The 15,171-nt window shown below is 44.3% G+C and overlaps 1 protein-coding gene across 7 annotated transcripts in view; it reads left to right on the forward strand.

The window, feature by feature from the left end:
- Positions 1–15,171, forward strand: part of MGAT5 (alpha-1,6-mannosylglycoprotein 6-beta-N-acetylglucosaminyltransferase) — a 339,366-nt gene that overhangs the window by 80,877 nt on the left and 243,318 nt on the right. For 2 of the 7 annotated variants that reach the window (XM_049097326.1, XM_049097327.1), the window contains exon 3: positions 10,745–10,871. The exons of the other annotated variants lie outside the window; for them this stretch is intronic. The gene's annotated coding sequence lies outside the window, so the exon portion shown is untranslated. The remainder of the gene's footprint in view (positions 1–10,744; positions 10,872–15,171) is intronic. 7 annotated transcript variants of the gene reach the window in all.

Consider the following 15,171-nt stretch of genomic DNA (forward strand, 5'->3'; position numbering starts at 1 on the left):
CATGTGTATCCTCCTCCTCCAAATACAGTAGCCGGCCAGACTTTGACATTTTGGCTTCCAGATTAGGCTTTCTGAAGGCACATGACAAAAACCCCATGATGATACTAACAGGTTAAAAAAAAAAAAAAAAAAAAAAAAAAGTTGCCTTCCAGAGACACTGATCATTTGCTTCTGCTAGGCTCCAAAGTGATTTTAAGAGCCTAGCAATGAATGACCTTGGAAGGCCTTGGCCTTGTACAGTTGTCACTAAGCTCAGACACCAGGCTGCAATGAAATATATCATTTGTGCTTTGCTGTCTACTAACCCTTTCTGCCACCAAGCAGCTCTCCAGGGGTCACTGCCTGCAGGCTTGGCGAAATGACTTGCCACAGCTCAGGGAAGTTGTAAGGAGAGGGGCCAGCATTTTTTTTTACTCTATTGCCTTGTTGCATTGTAGTCAAAACTCAATAAAGGTTCATGAATCTTAGCTGGACTGTGGGCACACCTTGTTTGAAGGTGAAAAGACCTTGTGTTCTATTTCTAAAAGATTTCGTCTTTGTCACATTGCCTTCTAACCCTATCAGTTTTGTTGCTGTCATTCTAGAAAGGCCTGCCTGGGGAAGATAAGTGAGGGATGGCCAGGAACACAGCAAGTCAGCACTTAGAAGCAGTGCTTTCTGAATCTTGGTTGATTTATTATTTTTTTTGAAGTGGACCATTATTTTCCAAACTCCAGCCAGTTTTTACCATGTCTGTGTTACCACCTGTTACTTAAAATACTTGTCTCCAAATTTATTTTAAGTCATTTATTTTTAAGTTTTCTCTCATTCTCATTGACAACCTGTATAAACTTAGGGATTTGGTGTACTTGTGCATGTTAAAATAAATACTTAACTATTAGAGTGTGTATTTATGTGTACCATAGTGTCAATGTACCATACCTGGAAAAAACTGTATTAGACCATGGTGACTTTCTCAAGAGCCCAGAGTCCAAGGAAATTAGTCTTTGAGGATCAAGTCATCAGCCAGACTTCTGTTTGCTTCAGCAGCAAAGAGGGTGGCTGGCTAGCCAGTTAAGAACTTTTCAAGTAGGGTACCTGTGAAGCAGGGAGTGGACATACCTTAATTCCCAGCAAGCAAAGGGTGCAGCTTCTTATGCTAGTATTTATAATATAAATAATGTGTATGTGTATATACAGGGAAACCTTCATCTTTACCTCCTTTGGGGATAAAGGGAAGGAAGAACTTACATTACTTTTATATGAAATGTTTAAGGAAATAGGATCAAAATAGAGCCTTCGCTGGAGCCATGGTAAGCCATGAAACTCAATATCCAAGGGATGTAAAATTTTAATAAACATAACTCTGTTTTTATTTGTTTTTTCTTGGCTGGGCTTTAAAAATATTTTATATGTTCTTTGTCTTAATAAAATAAAACATGTTCTTTGTTTTAATAAAACTTTATCTAACTCTCAGCCTCTGGTGAAAATAAAAGAACTAAATAACAAAGAGGACCAGTAAGGAAGGACCCCGTTGTTGGAATCAATGTCACTTTTTCCAGATGTCTTGAGAGCAGGGTTGCCTGGTGGTCACTGTTCCCTCAGCATGGAGGAAGCTACATCCATGGAAAGACCATGCTGCATCCTACTACCCTGTGTCACCAGAATTTACCTGTCTTCCTCTTTTTATTGCTTTGGGGTCCAGGGGTGGGAGGCATTGTGTATGGCTTCTTTGTATATCATCATAAAACACTTTAAAATGATTAACTTGATTCCTTAGCCTCATCTTGCCTAGCTTTGAGAGAACGTAAAATCAGATTTCTCTGGAATTTGGGAGCATCTCCAACTTCCTCAAAAATTAAGGACCTTTTTTTTGTTTTTTTTTTTTTTTTTACCTAGGAAATTATGAACAAGACTTCAGATTTCCCATGTTAGCAGTCTGTTTCCCTCTTCCCCATCGTCTTTTCCAGAAATACTTCTTTATGATTCTATTGTAATCTATCAAACTACTATGTTTTAGGGAGCAGGAAGATGTCAGTAAGACCTTGAGATGTGTGTGTTGAGCGGTGGTGGTAAATGAACCTGCTGGAGTGCTGAGCTCCACGTGGCATAAATGCTGATTTGCTAAAGTGATGCTTGTGTAAAATATTTGACTCCTCTTCTTCTTGACATTGAGATACTGTTTTGCTCTTTGGAAGAGCTCTATCTGGACAAGCCTTTTGAATATTTGCATTTTATTTCCAGAGAGTCTTTGCTGCTGACTTGGGTAAAGGCATGACATTACATACCCCAATCACTTCATTTTCCTGGAGGAGAGAAAGGGAGCCAAGTGACAGGCTGGCAGCAAATTGGACTACTGGGCTGAAATCGCAGTGCGACAGATAGGTGGTTCAGAGATTGAAGTGCTGTTTTGTCTAATCAGATATTAGCCGGCTTTACAAAGGTTAAACACATCCAGGTAGTGAGACTTGGGAGTCTCTCCTTTTAAATCTTGCTTTCTGTGATGAGGAGGGTCATTGTCAGATGCTCTCAGGTCCCAATTGGGCCTTAAACCCCACCCTGGCCAACCTCACCTGTGATTCTATGATCCAGAGCTGCATCATGAAAACCAAGATGGAGCAATGGATGAGAACCTTAGAGTCTGTAAGAATTAAAGCTGGGAGCAAACCTGAGCCAATATTTCTACTTTAAAAAAGCAAACCAACAATAACAAATGAGGGGGATGCTCAAAGGGTGAAAGAATTTGCCCCAGGTTACACCACCAGCTGGTGCCTACTTTTTCCAGAGAAGGCAGCATCAGGAACCTTAGAGCCACCTAACAGCTGATCCACATTTTGATAGTCATTGAAGCAAAGTCACTTAACTAAGAAACTAGTGCCCCTGATTTTATTTTTAACTTTTTATTGATATCTAATGTACATGCAGAGAAGGACACCTGGCAGCTGTGTCGCCAGATGAAATTCTGCAGAGGGCACACACTCAACCTCACCATGCTCGTAGTCCGCACTTCCAAAGCTCTCTCATGCTCCTTTCTGGTCGCTACCCATCCAACCCAGCAGCCGCCGACCTGACCTTTAGCAGCACACATTACTTGGTCTGTGTTAGTGTTCTTTCTAAAAATGAACTCCTGCAGTGTGTCCTATTTCATGTTTCACTTCTGCTCTGTGTTGGTGAGATCCATCCATACTATTGTGTATAGTTGCAGTGGCCATTCTTTCTCCTTGTAGAGTATTCCACCGTGTGAATATGCACGTTTATTGATTCATATATTGACTTGTCGATCCATTCTGCCATAGGTGGGCATTTGGATGATTTCCATTTAGGGACAGTGCTTCTGAAAGCACTAGCATATTTCTCTCGGTGAGTGTAGGTCCACATTATAGTTGAGGATAGGCCTAACGGTGGAACATCTGGGTCACCATGGGTATGCATGTTCAGCTTTATGAGCTACTGGCAGTTTCCCTCAAAGGTTGTACCAGCTTGGACCTTGGCCAGCCGTGTTTGAGTGCCTTCCTCCCTTATATCCTCAGTGTACTTAGCATTTCCTGTCCTTTTCACCTTGGCCATGCTGGCGGGTCTGCATTGTTGTGATACTGGGATTTGGGATTTTTAAACTGACCCTTTACATTGGGTTCTGAAAGACTTGGTTGTGGGCTTTTGTTTTATGCTTACCGTGGACTTTGTAATCTTCACTGTTTTCAGACCGTGACCTTACAAAGGCATTATTATTTTAAGTTGCAAAAGAGGCTGATGCATTCTAACAGACTTCATGATCTTTCAGCTGTTCTGCAAGAGAGGCTTGTGGAGTTGGTGTCTTCGATGAAATAACGTGCTGCTCTCACCATATGTTTGGTCTGTTGCAGTGAAGATCAGAAATCAGGAACCAGGGCAGCAGTCAATGAGTTTAATTTAGTCTGGTTGAATTTGTTAGCATTGAACCTGGACACTTAAGATTCCTGCATAGGAGAGTCAGCAGGTGGAATGTGGTTAAGTCAGAAGCATGTGCACGTTGAGTTCCTGAGACTGGAACTCGATTTGCAGCTCTTGAGTAGGAAGACTGTTGCAGTCCCACATACATCCAGGATAGAGCAATTGCAAAGACAGAAAATGAAGATGAAGTGACTCAGAACCACTTGACACGTGAAAACACTACTACAGTGTTAGTTCTTTGTCCAGTTTTTTTGTTGTTGTTGTTGAGGCAGTTCCATGATCTAAAGAATTTACTTTGAAGATGCTGGACAAAAATTGAAGCTGGGCTGGGAAACAGTGCCAGTGTGTGAAGCATGCTGGAGAGACCCGGCTCCCCTTATGTAAGTGGGTAATGTGAATCATTTTCCGGCTATTTTCCTGAGAGTTTCACACCCAGCCTAGGAAGGTGATTCATGAAGACAGACTTGGCATTGTTTTTATGCTGCTCTAGCTGTTTCTGCTCTTCACCGAGGCACTGGCTCAGGTGTTCTGTGAAGGAGGGTGGTGGGGTGGGGGGCAAGGTGTCTGGAGATGTGATCCCTGAGCATGGTGGCCCTTGAGTTGACGGCTGGCTGAGTAGATTGGAACTCTGGGCTGCATAAGACAGGCATCTTGCTTTAGCACAGGGATGCTTTTGCCAGAAAATATAGCCACTGTGGACTTGGCAGAAGGTTGCCTTCAGTAGGATGATGGGATGATGCTGTTTCCTAGGACCCCTCTGACTTGTTTTCTCATTACCTACTCTGTGGATTGTGTTAGGAGGTTGTTAGCCCTTCTAGGAGGAGAAAAGTCCCTGGAGGTCGGTAGGATCCTCAGAGGCCCTGTGTCAACCATGCCCAGCATGGCATTGGGTAAAAGTTGAATGAATGTCTGTGTTTTTGGGATATGGCTTTCAGGACCTCGTTATTGCTGTTACTACAAATGTGATGTTTTATTAGGTGGAAGGGGATGAGTGTGCCTGAAGGGGGTGTGTGTGCTCGTGTGTGTACTGTAGTGTAGCAAGTGTGTTTTTGTAGCCAAAAGGAAGGTAAGGTGGGATGCCTGGGTGGCTCAGCAGGTTGCTCAGGTCATGAACCTGGGGTCCTGGGATTGAGTCCCACAACAGGCTCCCCTCAGGGAGCCTGCTTCTCCCTCTGCCTATGTCTCTACCTCTCTCTGTGTCTCTTATGAATAAATAAATACGATCTTAACAACAACAACAACAAAAAGACGAAAGGAAGGAAAGGAACATTTTTTGAGCACTGATAGTTGCCCAGGACTGGGCCAAGCCTTTGGATTTTAATATTCTCTCATTCAGTCTTACTCAATACTCCATTTTCTGTATGTGAAACTGAGGCTTGCCAGGCTTCCTCATTTGCTAGACTTAGAGGTTTCTGGGAGAGCGGTGGGAAATCGGTGTGCCTAGTGGAAAACTGAGCTGACGGTTGCCCTCCAAAGGAAATTTGTTACGAAAGACACCGCTTTGGCCACCAATGCAGCAGGTACCCTCAGCAAGGACGTTTATTGAAGTGTTTTATTTCCAAAATTTGGTTGAGTTCGGGGGCTTCTGCATTATCATGGCTACAACCTGCCTTAGTTGAGAAAAATCGCTATGATTTTTTCATTTTTGAAGATAAGCCCTGGGCTTCCTGACCTGTTAGGGATTTCTGACTTCTCTAGTCAGCAAAGAATAAAGTTGGGTTCTTATCTAACCTCTTAGAGAGAGAAGAGGTCCACCAGAGTGAATTTGCTAAGTACAGAAGACCTCAAACATGTGGAGCACAAAACTAGGCATTTTGTTGACTGAAGGGGGGAAACATGGAGGATTAAAGGGAAAAAAAATGACTCAAAACATGGAAAAATGTGTTTAAACCTTCCCTGTTCACAAAAGGATTTCACCACCAGATACTGTTGGGCAGGAGCTGGTTCATAGGCAGGCTGTGTGCGTACAGAGAAGATGGACAGCATAGGCCATCAATACACACTTACTGTTACTGCTGGCTCCCAGGAAGAGTAATGGGAAGCACGTTCCTTTTTTTTTTTTTTTTTAAGATTTTATTTAATTATTCACGAGACACACAGAGAGAGGCAGAGACATTGCAAAAGCAAGCTCTATGTGGGGAGCCCAATGCGGGACTCAATTATTCCAGGACCCCGGGATCCCACCCTGAGCCGAGGGCAGACCCTGAACCACCGAAGGGTCTCAAGGGAAGCAGGTTCTTTTTTATTTTTTTTATTTTATTTTTTTTTTTATTTATTTTTTTTTTTTTTGGGAAGCAGGTTCTTGATCATCCTTTTCCACTTCCTTTCCTCAAGAAAGCTTATCAAAATGAGCAGTGGTAGTGTTATCGATGAGGGCAATGATGAATACACACCAACTTCAAGTAAATCCCATGTACGATTCAGAAATAGTTTGTTCACAGAACAGGAGACTCACTGCCCTTCCTTACAGAGATGTCACTACCTATAAATTAGAATGTTCATTCATCATCATTTAGCTATTGCCACATGACACAAGCCACCCCAGCACTTAGTGGCTTGAAACAGGAAGCCTTTTATTGGTGTTCCTGGTTGTACAGTTGAGTGGTTCTTCTGGTTGCAGCTGGATTCACCCATATGACTAGATATCAGTCTTCTGGGCTTTGAGCTGGGCTTTCTCACATATCTGAGGGGTTGGCTGGCTGAGTCTGGTCTTGGATGGTGTCCACTGGGACAGATGGAGTGCCTTCCACATGTGGTCTGCCCTCTTGCAACAGATGAGCCCAAGTCATTTTTGTGGTTTTTAAGGGGGTGAGCAGAACTATGCAATGATGCCTTGGTTCAGAACTGATATACCTTGACTTGTGGTGCATTTTATCAGTCAAAGCAAGGTGCAAGACCAGGCCAGATGCAGAGGGTAAGGCTAGCAATTCTTCTTGACGGGCGCTATTGCAGACTCTCATTGCAGGGTGCATGGGTCCAGGGAGTCCCATGATTGAGGCCATCAGTGCAATCAGTCTGCCACATTCATCCTTTCATTTATTCATCCCATAATCCTTGGGGTTCCTCAACAGTCCTTTGTTCTCCTGTTCCATTCTTTGTTAAAAGTCAGGAGAGATTCTGTACCATTTACTGTACATAGTCTCTAAGGAAGCCACTGAGTTGAGTCTCTAAGGTCCAACCAGAGGGATGGGAGAGCTGGACAAGAAGGTGGCCAAGAGTGAGAGAATGGGAGTAATCCCGGGGCTCTGTATCCAAAATGGGCTGTGAACCTAAAGGAAGGAGTGTTAAGTCTGTGAGTGGGGAGCAGCTTCCCAGAAGAGGAACGAAGTCACCCAGGAACTGGGAGCGGGAGAGGATTGAAGAGAAGGGCGGAAAGAGGGTGTACAGCAGGTAGAACAGTGCCAGGGTGGGGGTTGGAGGCAAAAGGACCTTAGGAGCTGCTTCTGGAATGCTCGGTTTACTGGAAGGGTGGGAGTGGCAGGAGTTGTGGTCAGAAGAGTGTCCTTGGGCCAAGTTAGAAAAGCCTGTCATCAGGGGCTCAGACATAATTGATGGGCAGAAGGCAGCCGGTAGCAAGTTTTTTTATTTCTCCCCATTGCGGTGACTCATGTACCCAATGTAAGGAAGGAACAGACAGTATGATTATTGTACCCTGGTGCTCTTTCCTCATCAAAAGGAAGGCACGACAGCATAGTTCTGTGGATTCCAGATCGTGTGCTGTGGCGCTCTGGTGGGGGGATCACAGGGAAGTCACAGGGATGCCATGGGCTATCACCAAGTTGTGAGCAAAACACAGCTCCATCTGCCAGACGTCACTTAACTATTACTGTGAAGTTGTTTGGACCTAACTACCCAGGAAATGGAGCTTTTACTATTTCTTTTGCTCCTAGAGGTATAATGGGGGGGAAAAAAAACTGCATCACAAACAGCACTATAAAGCGACAAAGCTTGAGTCTGGGAGGCTCTGGTGAAGTTGGCCAGAGAACTTGGTTGGAATCTTGCCCTGTCCTGTTATCAAAGATGTGACGGGCGGTGTGTGACTTTCTCTGACCTGTTTCCTCATCTGCGAAGAGTGGAGATGGCACTCCCTCCCACCCTGTCCCCTCACCAGGTCATTTGAGAGGAATAAATGAGTTCATATAAGGAAAGGGCTTTATTTTATTTTTATTTTTAAAGATTTTTTATTTAATTATTCATGAGAGACAGAGAGAGAGAGAGGCAGAGACACAGGCAGAGGGAGAAGCAGGCTCCATGCAGGGAGCCCGACATGGGACTTGATCCCGGGTCCCCAGGATCACACCCTGAGCTAAAGGCAGGCGCCAAACCACTGAGCCCCCCGGGCTGCCCAAGGAAAGGGCTTTAAAGGGAGCCTGGCATGCTGTCCGCGCTCGGCTGGCAGCGGCCTTATTACCCTGGATGGTTCGGCCTTGCCCGGCAGCTGGGCGCTCGCCAGGCCAGTTGTCTGTCTGCGAGGCCCCGAAATACAGCGCAGGTACCCCTGTGGGGACAGGAGGGCGAGTAGGGAAGCTCAGCAGCCTTGAGCAGCGGCGAGGACTGGCTATTCCTGCATGTGATCGGAGCCTGAGGGGACACTGCCACACCTCGTGTCCTCATCCACGGGATCCCCGCAGCCTCTCGTTGCAGGAAACTTTGTTTCAAGCACAGCTCTGGTGTCACGTGCTGCGCTCAGGCCGTGCATTCAAATTCTGGCCCTTTCCGTGCGCCGCCCCTGCTCTGGCCCAAGCCAAATAACCTGTCTCTACAGAAAAAGGCTCAGCTGATGGGAATGAGAGGTGAGGCCTCTACTTTGTCACCTCGTGCATTAAAGGACGGGGCAGGATGGCCTGATGGGGCGGGGGCACGGGCAGGTGGGGAGGTTCTCCCACAAGTGCCCTCAAATCCTCTCTGCAGGCCGGTGGGCTTCTGTTCATAGGGAGAAGCTGGTTGTGGTGGCTCAGTGTCCCCCACTTCCAGTTGGTCTCCTCTCTTTTTCCGAAGAGGGCTTCAGGGTGCAGTGGGGTACAGTGCTTGCTCTGAGTGTGCATGCGTTTGCTGGTACCTCTCTGTGTGCCCGCGGGGGCGCGTGCAAGGGGGCCCATGGGTGCTGCTGCGTTTGGGATCTGCCCAGGCACCCCCCTCATCCCCCTCTCTCCAGCAGCCCGTCAGTCTCCTTTTGTCCAGGGAACATTTTTTTTTTCCATTTTTCATCCCACAAACGTCACTCTGCTCCTGTCCCTGACTTGTAGCCGGGAGTTGGCCTGCGGCCTCATTTCTCATTCTGGTCCTGTTCCTTTAGGAATCTGCCAAACCTCTTCTGCATTTGTTTTTCACCTCAGCACTCTCTTCTGTCAGCAGTTCAGTGAGCCCTTTCCAAGCTCATTTTTCCCCATTTGCTTCTTAATTAGTTTTCCCCTCCTGCCTCTCCTCTCCATGCCTCCATCCTGCCACCCTTCCAGTCCATGTCTCACGATTTCTGGCCCGCTGTTAAGAAAATGTGGGTCGGAGCAATGTCAGTCACGGTTATTGTTTCCAGGCATGTGGCTTTGTCTTGAAATTTTCAGTTGTATTCGTTTGTCATCTTGCTCTGGAATAAGGCCTGCGACCTGGGTGCAGGCATTGCATTGACCTGCGATGGTGGTGAGTTTGCGGAGGCAGGGACTTGGTCTCTCCCTGTGGAGCATTTGTGGGAAAGGATTTGCATTTTAAAAATAAAGTGCTCTGAGTAAGTGTTAACCTGTATCTTTAAGTCTTTCTGAAGCCAGGAAGCCAGGCTTTGTTTTATAGATGCAGGCACAGTCTCTGAAACTCCTGAAATGTTAAATAACCATTAGTGTTTGTGTGTGTGTGTGTGTGTGTGTGTGTGTGTGTTGGTTTTTTTTTGGTGGCGGGGAGAGTGCTCATAGCTTTTATCAGATTCCCATAGGAGCCTGCAGCCTCCAAATATTGGGACACCCTGCCTGGGTAATTTAGAAAGCCTAAAGAGGTTGGAAATTATAATACGTGATCTGGAAGCAAAGGATAGAGGTCAAAGGAGCACATAAGAAAAACATGTTTCGAGGGCAGATGAAGCCCTTCTTGGGGCACCTGGCAGTGCACGTGTCCAGGACCCCAAACTGTGATATCTATACAAAGAGTGGTAGTAAAGGAGGTTGAGATTGGTTTTTGAAAGGCCCCATGCCCCCCCCTCCCCCAACGCCGTACTGATCATTACCCCTTAGGGTTGACTTGTGATAGACTGTTAGAGGTTAAGTGGAATAAAACAAAAAGGTGGTTGCCCTAGGAATTTCCATTGTGCAGCACACCACACCAAGCTCTGTCCTCTGTGGCAAGTTAGCTCGGCCCCTCAGGTGCACCGTGTAGCTGCAAGGAACAAAGATGGTCATGGTCCTTTCCGGAGCTCCTAGGTCTTTGCTACTCAAAGGGGCTGCACCCAGCAGCCACATTAGCAGTAGCTGGGATCTCTATTAGATAAGCAGACTCAGAGCCTGCTGATTCACAGTCCGTGGAATAACCAGATTCCCAGGCGATTCATAGGTACAGTCAAGTTCAAGGACAAAATTCTAGTGCAGCCTGTTTCTTGGGCGGCAGTCAGAGCTCTCTGAAGCATCGTGTCCTGGGCATGTCCTGTCAGTGCTTCTGATGAAGTTCTGATTTCCTGTTATTTTTACAAGGAATTTCCATTCCAAGCAATTTAGATACATATCTTTAGGCCTGAATATGATTCTGTACCTTTCGGATTTGTACCCTTTTGCAAATGTTCACAGGCAAATGCATAGATCAGAGTAATCCTTTTTTTTTTTTTTTTTTTTTTTTTGACTATCCACTTGACATATAGGGATAGAAAGATACCATCATACCCGCCATATGCAATCACCATAGAAGGTGCGGAGGAGTCAAGCAATAAGAAACTGGTGCTGCCTTTGAGAAAGAAGTCTGGTCCCTGGAGATAAGCACAGAGAAGGGTAATTTCATCTCATTGTATTGTATCTTGGGCTGGCATACGGGACCAGGGAGAAGAGCAGGTGGTTCTTTGCCTATGCTGAGGTGTCACTATACACTGTATATACAGTGTATCAATATACACTGATAGGTATGGCATGAAGACATTTTTAGGCCTTTACCAGACTTCTGACCTCTTCAGGGAGCTGTCCTCCCTCATGCCTTTTCAAACCTTAAGTGACTAGCACCTTTTGTGTGTTCAAGTAAGTAGTTCGAGTAGTCATTTGTTTGGTTACCAGCCTACTGATATGTAGCCTGAGAGAGAGCATTGAGTACTTGTTCCGCTGCTTTGCCCCTTGGCTAAGAATCCCTGCTTCCCAGGAAGGGGAATGACTTCCCCTGTGAAGACTTCATGTCCTCGTGATCTCCATTTGAAGGCATGTTACATTTAAATTTAACGCTTTTCCTTCCTTCCGAATTGCCTAGCCGCAGCTTTGTCACTGATCCCTGTAGCAGAATTAGCCCCATTTGAAGATGGAGGAGGTGGATTTTGGCTCTCTCCATGCAAGGTTGTTAGGAGTTTTTCAGGAGGGAGAAACAATGATCCTACAATACATTTACTTTCTGTTGACAGGTATGGAACAAAAACTAGCTGGGAAATGAGAGTGTTTGTATCAGCCTATTGTGCTATACACACACACACACACACACACGCACATATACATATATGTGGCAAAATATAATATAAATGTACAAATATATATATTTATATATGTACAAGTGTGTGTGTGTGTGTGTATATATATATATATATATATATATTTTTTTTTTTTTTTTTTTTTAGTAGAATCTCCTTTTCTATACCCTAACTTGGTTTTCCACACTCTTTTGCTTGGAAGTCAAATTTGGAATCAAATTCTGTAATCATTTACTTGCTGGGTATGCTTTGGAAGTATAGTTAGCTAACTCTCTGAACCTCATAGGTAAAGTGGGGGAGCAAATATTGAAAAATGATAATTAAGGATGAAATGAGATGGTGTATGCAGAGGGTCTAGTAAAATTTATGCAATCACTAGTTTGATACTGAGTGCTAATATTTAGCGGGCATAGTTGCTGAAACCGTGTGCTCATCACCATGTTGAAATCTACCCCGAAGGAAAGCAGCAAACATGACCTGCCCTTGGGATCTTACAGTGCTTTACTGTATGAGTGAACTAAAATGTGAGACAAGGAACACAGATGTGTAAAGCAGCCTGCATTAGCTTCCATGGAAGATTGGAGAACCATGCCCCAATTACTCAGTTCCTGCCAAGGGCCCCTCACAGGAAGGAGTTCAGTGTTAGCGGCAGTCCCATTTGTCAGGAGATGTTAGAAACCCAGATTTTTATGTGAAATCTTGTTTTTCACATGTTGGTAACTAATTAAAAAAGTCTTCCTGACCTGACTTCTAGTCTAGCACCAAACAACAAGAGTGTATCCTTATCAATACAAGTATTTTTGATGCTCTGCCCTCTTTGATTCATTGCTTCACCACAAAGTATAGCCCTGATCTTCCACCCACCTTCCCTTCCATCCTTTCTCCCACCACAAGGACACATACCCAGGGTCTGGATCTCAGAGCCTTGTCTCTACTTTCCATGTAAATCATGGGTTGCAACAGTAAAAGACTTCACCATGGGTAGTCCTTGTCTATGAAACAAAACAGTTTAAAAGCTGGATTGAGTTCTAGGTATGGTCTTTTTACTATTCTGTTTTAGTCACTGTTTGTGCTCAAACCCAAAAATTAAAACCTGAAATGGTGAATTTTAGAGACAAGCTCTTCTTGGCAGGACTTGCACTTATATCCGTTCCCTGCGAGATGTAGCATTTATGAATCCTCAAGTTCTGAGCTACCAGTTTTGCCTAACACAAATAAAAATCGCACCTCTCAAAAAACATTGGCACCAGCCATTTGGTTAGTAGGATGTTTTTGATAGGCTATGTCCTGGAAAAGCTCAACTGTAATACCTCCTTACCTTTGAATTTCACTTTATGGTTTCTGGGGTGAACCGGGCAGGGAGGGCTTCCTAAACAAGACAAGGCTATTGGTGTGCTCTAGGATCCTAACTATGATTTTCTGCAGCATCTCATGCGGCCTCAGACTGTTTTTGGTTCATGATGGGTGGGAACTGCATGTTCTTTGGTCAGTCCATGGGCTCTGGAGTGGCAGCTGCTGGTGTTAACAGGTTGTCTTGGAAATGGCTGTGGAGCATCACAAGTGGGAGGGAACCATGTTTCTTTGACCTAGACTAGGCCCTGTCATTGACTTTCACTCACCGGCCACCCATTAGAGAGATGAAGCCCCGCCTGGCTTAAAGGCTCCAGGCAGGGAAGAAATGGATCTGGAAAATACCAGGCTCATGGTGGTGATTTCCAAGTGAGAATAACAGCACAAAATTGGAAGGATTTATACAGCGAGAGTAATCTTTCTGATGAAAGAGGAAAGGTCGGGGATATTTTAGTCATGGTTTCAGGGCATAATAATGAGAATGGTACAGAATTAGTATGGGATCAGTCCCAGAAGTAGCACTTGCTGTTATAATATAATATAGTGTGTGTGTGTGTGTGTGTGTGTGTGTGAGAGAGAGAGAGAGAGAGAGAGAGAGAGAGAGAGAGATTTTGTGTGTTTTTAGGAGGGTAGGGAAAGAAGAGCTGTGAAGCGGAAGGGCATTACTTTGAAGGGAAGTGGAGAAAGAGTCTCAGTATTACAGGGTCAGCCCTTGGCCCATTGCAGGGTACAGAAGGCCCCAGTTAGAATCATTGTTTTCACTGGTGGTAAAAGCTGCGTGAAGTCATTTAGCCAGAGGGTAATACACAAGTGCCTTTTCCTAGTTATATATCTGCCATTTCCCAAATGTATTTGAGAAATGTGTCATTATTGATCTGTGGCCCCTCAACTTGGTCCCTCTTGTCTGCTCTGTGAAACTTGATCTGGGTCCCTTAAATATTTTTCCTTTACAGGTGGCACAGTGTTAAGCTTTGCCAGTAGAGGGTGGGGGTTTTCCTGCCTCATTCTGCTTTCGGGGAGGGCTCTTCCAATGGCTTGTGACAGCCAAGAGCACATGGTGGCCAGCAGCCTTCCCTGCATGCCCTGTGCAATTTTGTAGCAGAGTGCCTCTGCTGAAATTTCTGTTAGTAGCTTTCTTGGTACCCTAGAGGACACATCTCTGGATTTGGCCACCTGACAGCATAGTGGCTTCTGTGTTATATAGCAAGTCATAGCCGTACCCTTTCCTAGAAAATCAGGATCTCTACCCTGGGGTGGTGCCTCCCCCTTATGTGTTCTATCTCATGCCCAGTTAGTAGCTGGTCCTCCTATATGTTTTAGAGTTCCTTGCATTATACTAGTCAGTCTCTTGTCACCCCAAGCCCCGGTGGGAGTTCAGAATTGTTTATATTAAGAGTTTAGTGGTCAATTTTCTTGTTCATTTACTCTGTGATTTTCATCGTCTGATGGGACTCTTGAGTGATATAACACACCCTGGAAAAAAAAAAGTATTCTCAGGAAACATTGTGAAAGATGCTGAAATAGGTAAAAAAGATGTAGTATCTAGTGCACTCTCTCGGGTTATCTGTGCCTTTCATTTTCTTTGAACTGTTTTTAGTTTGGCAAGTTATAGAAAAGCAGCTTTTTGGCAAGTGATCGTAATGGAAATGATTCTTGTTCATAGAAATTCAAATTAATTTTGTGCAGTGGAGGTACTATTGATTCCTACTCCCAAGGAACCAGTTTCATATGAACAAATTTATTTCAACTTTCCTGATTGCCTGTGTATGTGTGTGTTCTTTGTATTCTTTTGAATCCCTTGTAATACCCTTCTGGTTCCCTCTCAATTAATGAGCTAAATAAAATCTTTGATGGATGTTCATTTCATATTTGTAAGAGTCATGGTTTTATCTTTACAAAGAATCTTATGACAGTATGATGTATTAAGGAGCTCATGAGATATGCCCACTTAGATTTTAAAAATACCACAGAAAATGGTGATCAGAATTGCTAAAAAAAAACTTACTTAAATGCATTTTAATGTCTTAAAACTGGACAGAAATGAAGAAATAAAATCATTTATAAAGAACCAGGTTTTGAAATGGAAGATAAGATTCATAACATACCCATAGAATGAGAGCATTTACAAATTACATATCTGATAGAGAACTTGTATTTTTTTTTTAAAAAAAGATTTTGTTTATTTATTCATGAGAGACAGAGGCAAAGGGAGAAACAGGCTTCCTATGGGGAGCTAGATGTGGACTTGATCCCAGGACTCTGGAATCACGCCCTGA

The sequence above is a fragment of the Canis lupus genome, chromosome 19 (assembly GCF_003254725.2).
Source record: "Canis lupus dingo isolate Sandy chromosome 19, ASM325472v2, whole genome shotgun sequence".
Taxonomy (NCBI): Eukaryota; Metazoa; Chordata; class Mammalia; order Carnivora; family Canidae; genus Canis; species Canis lupus.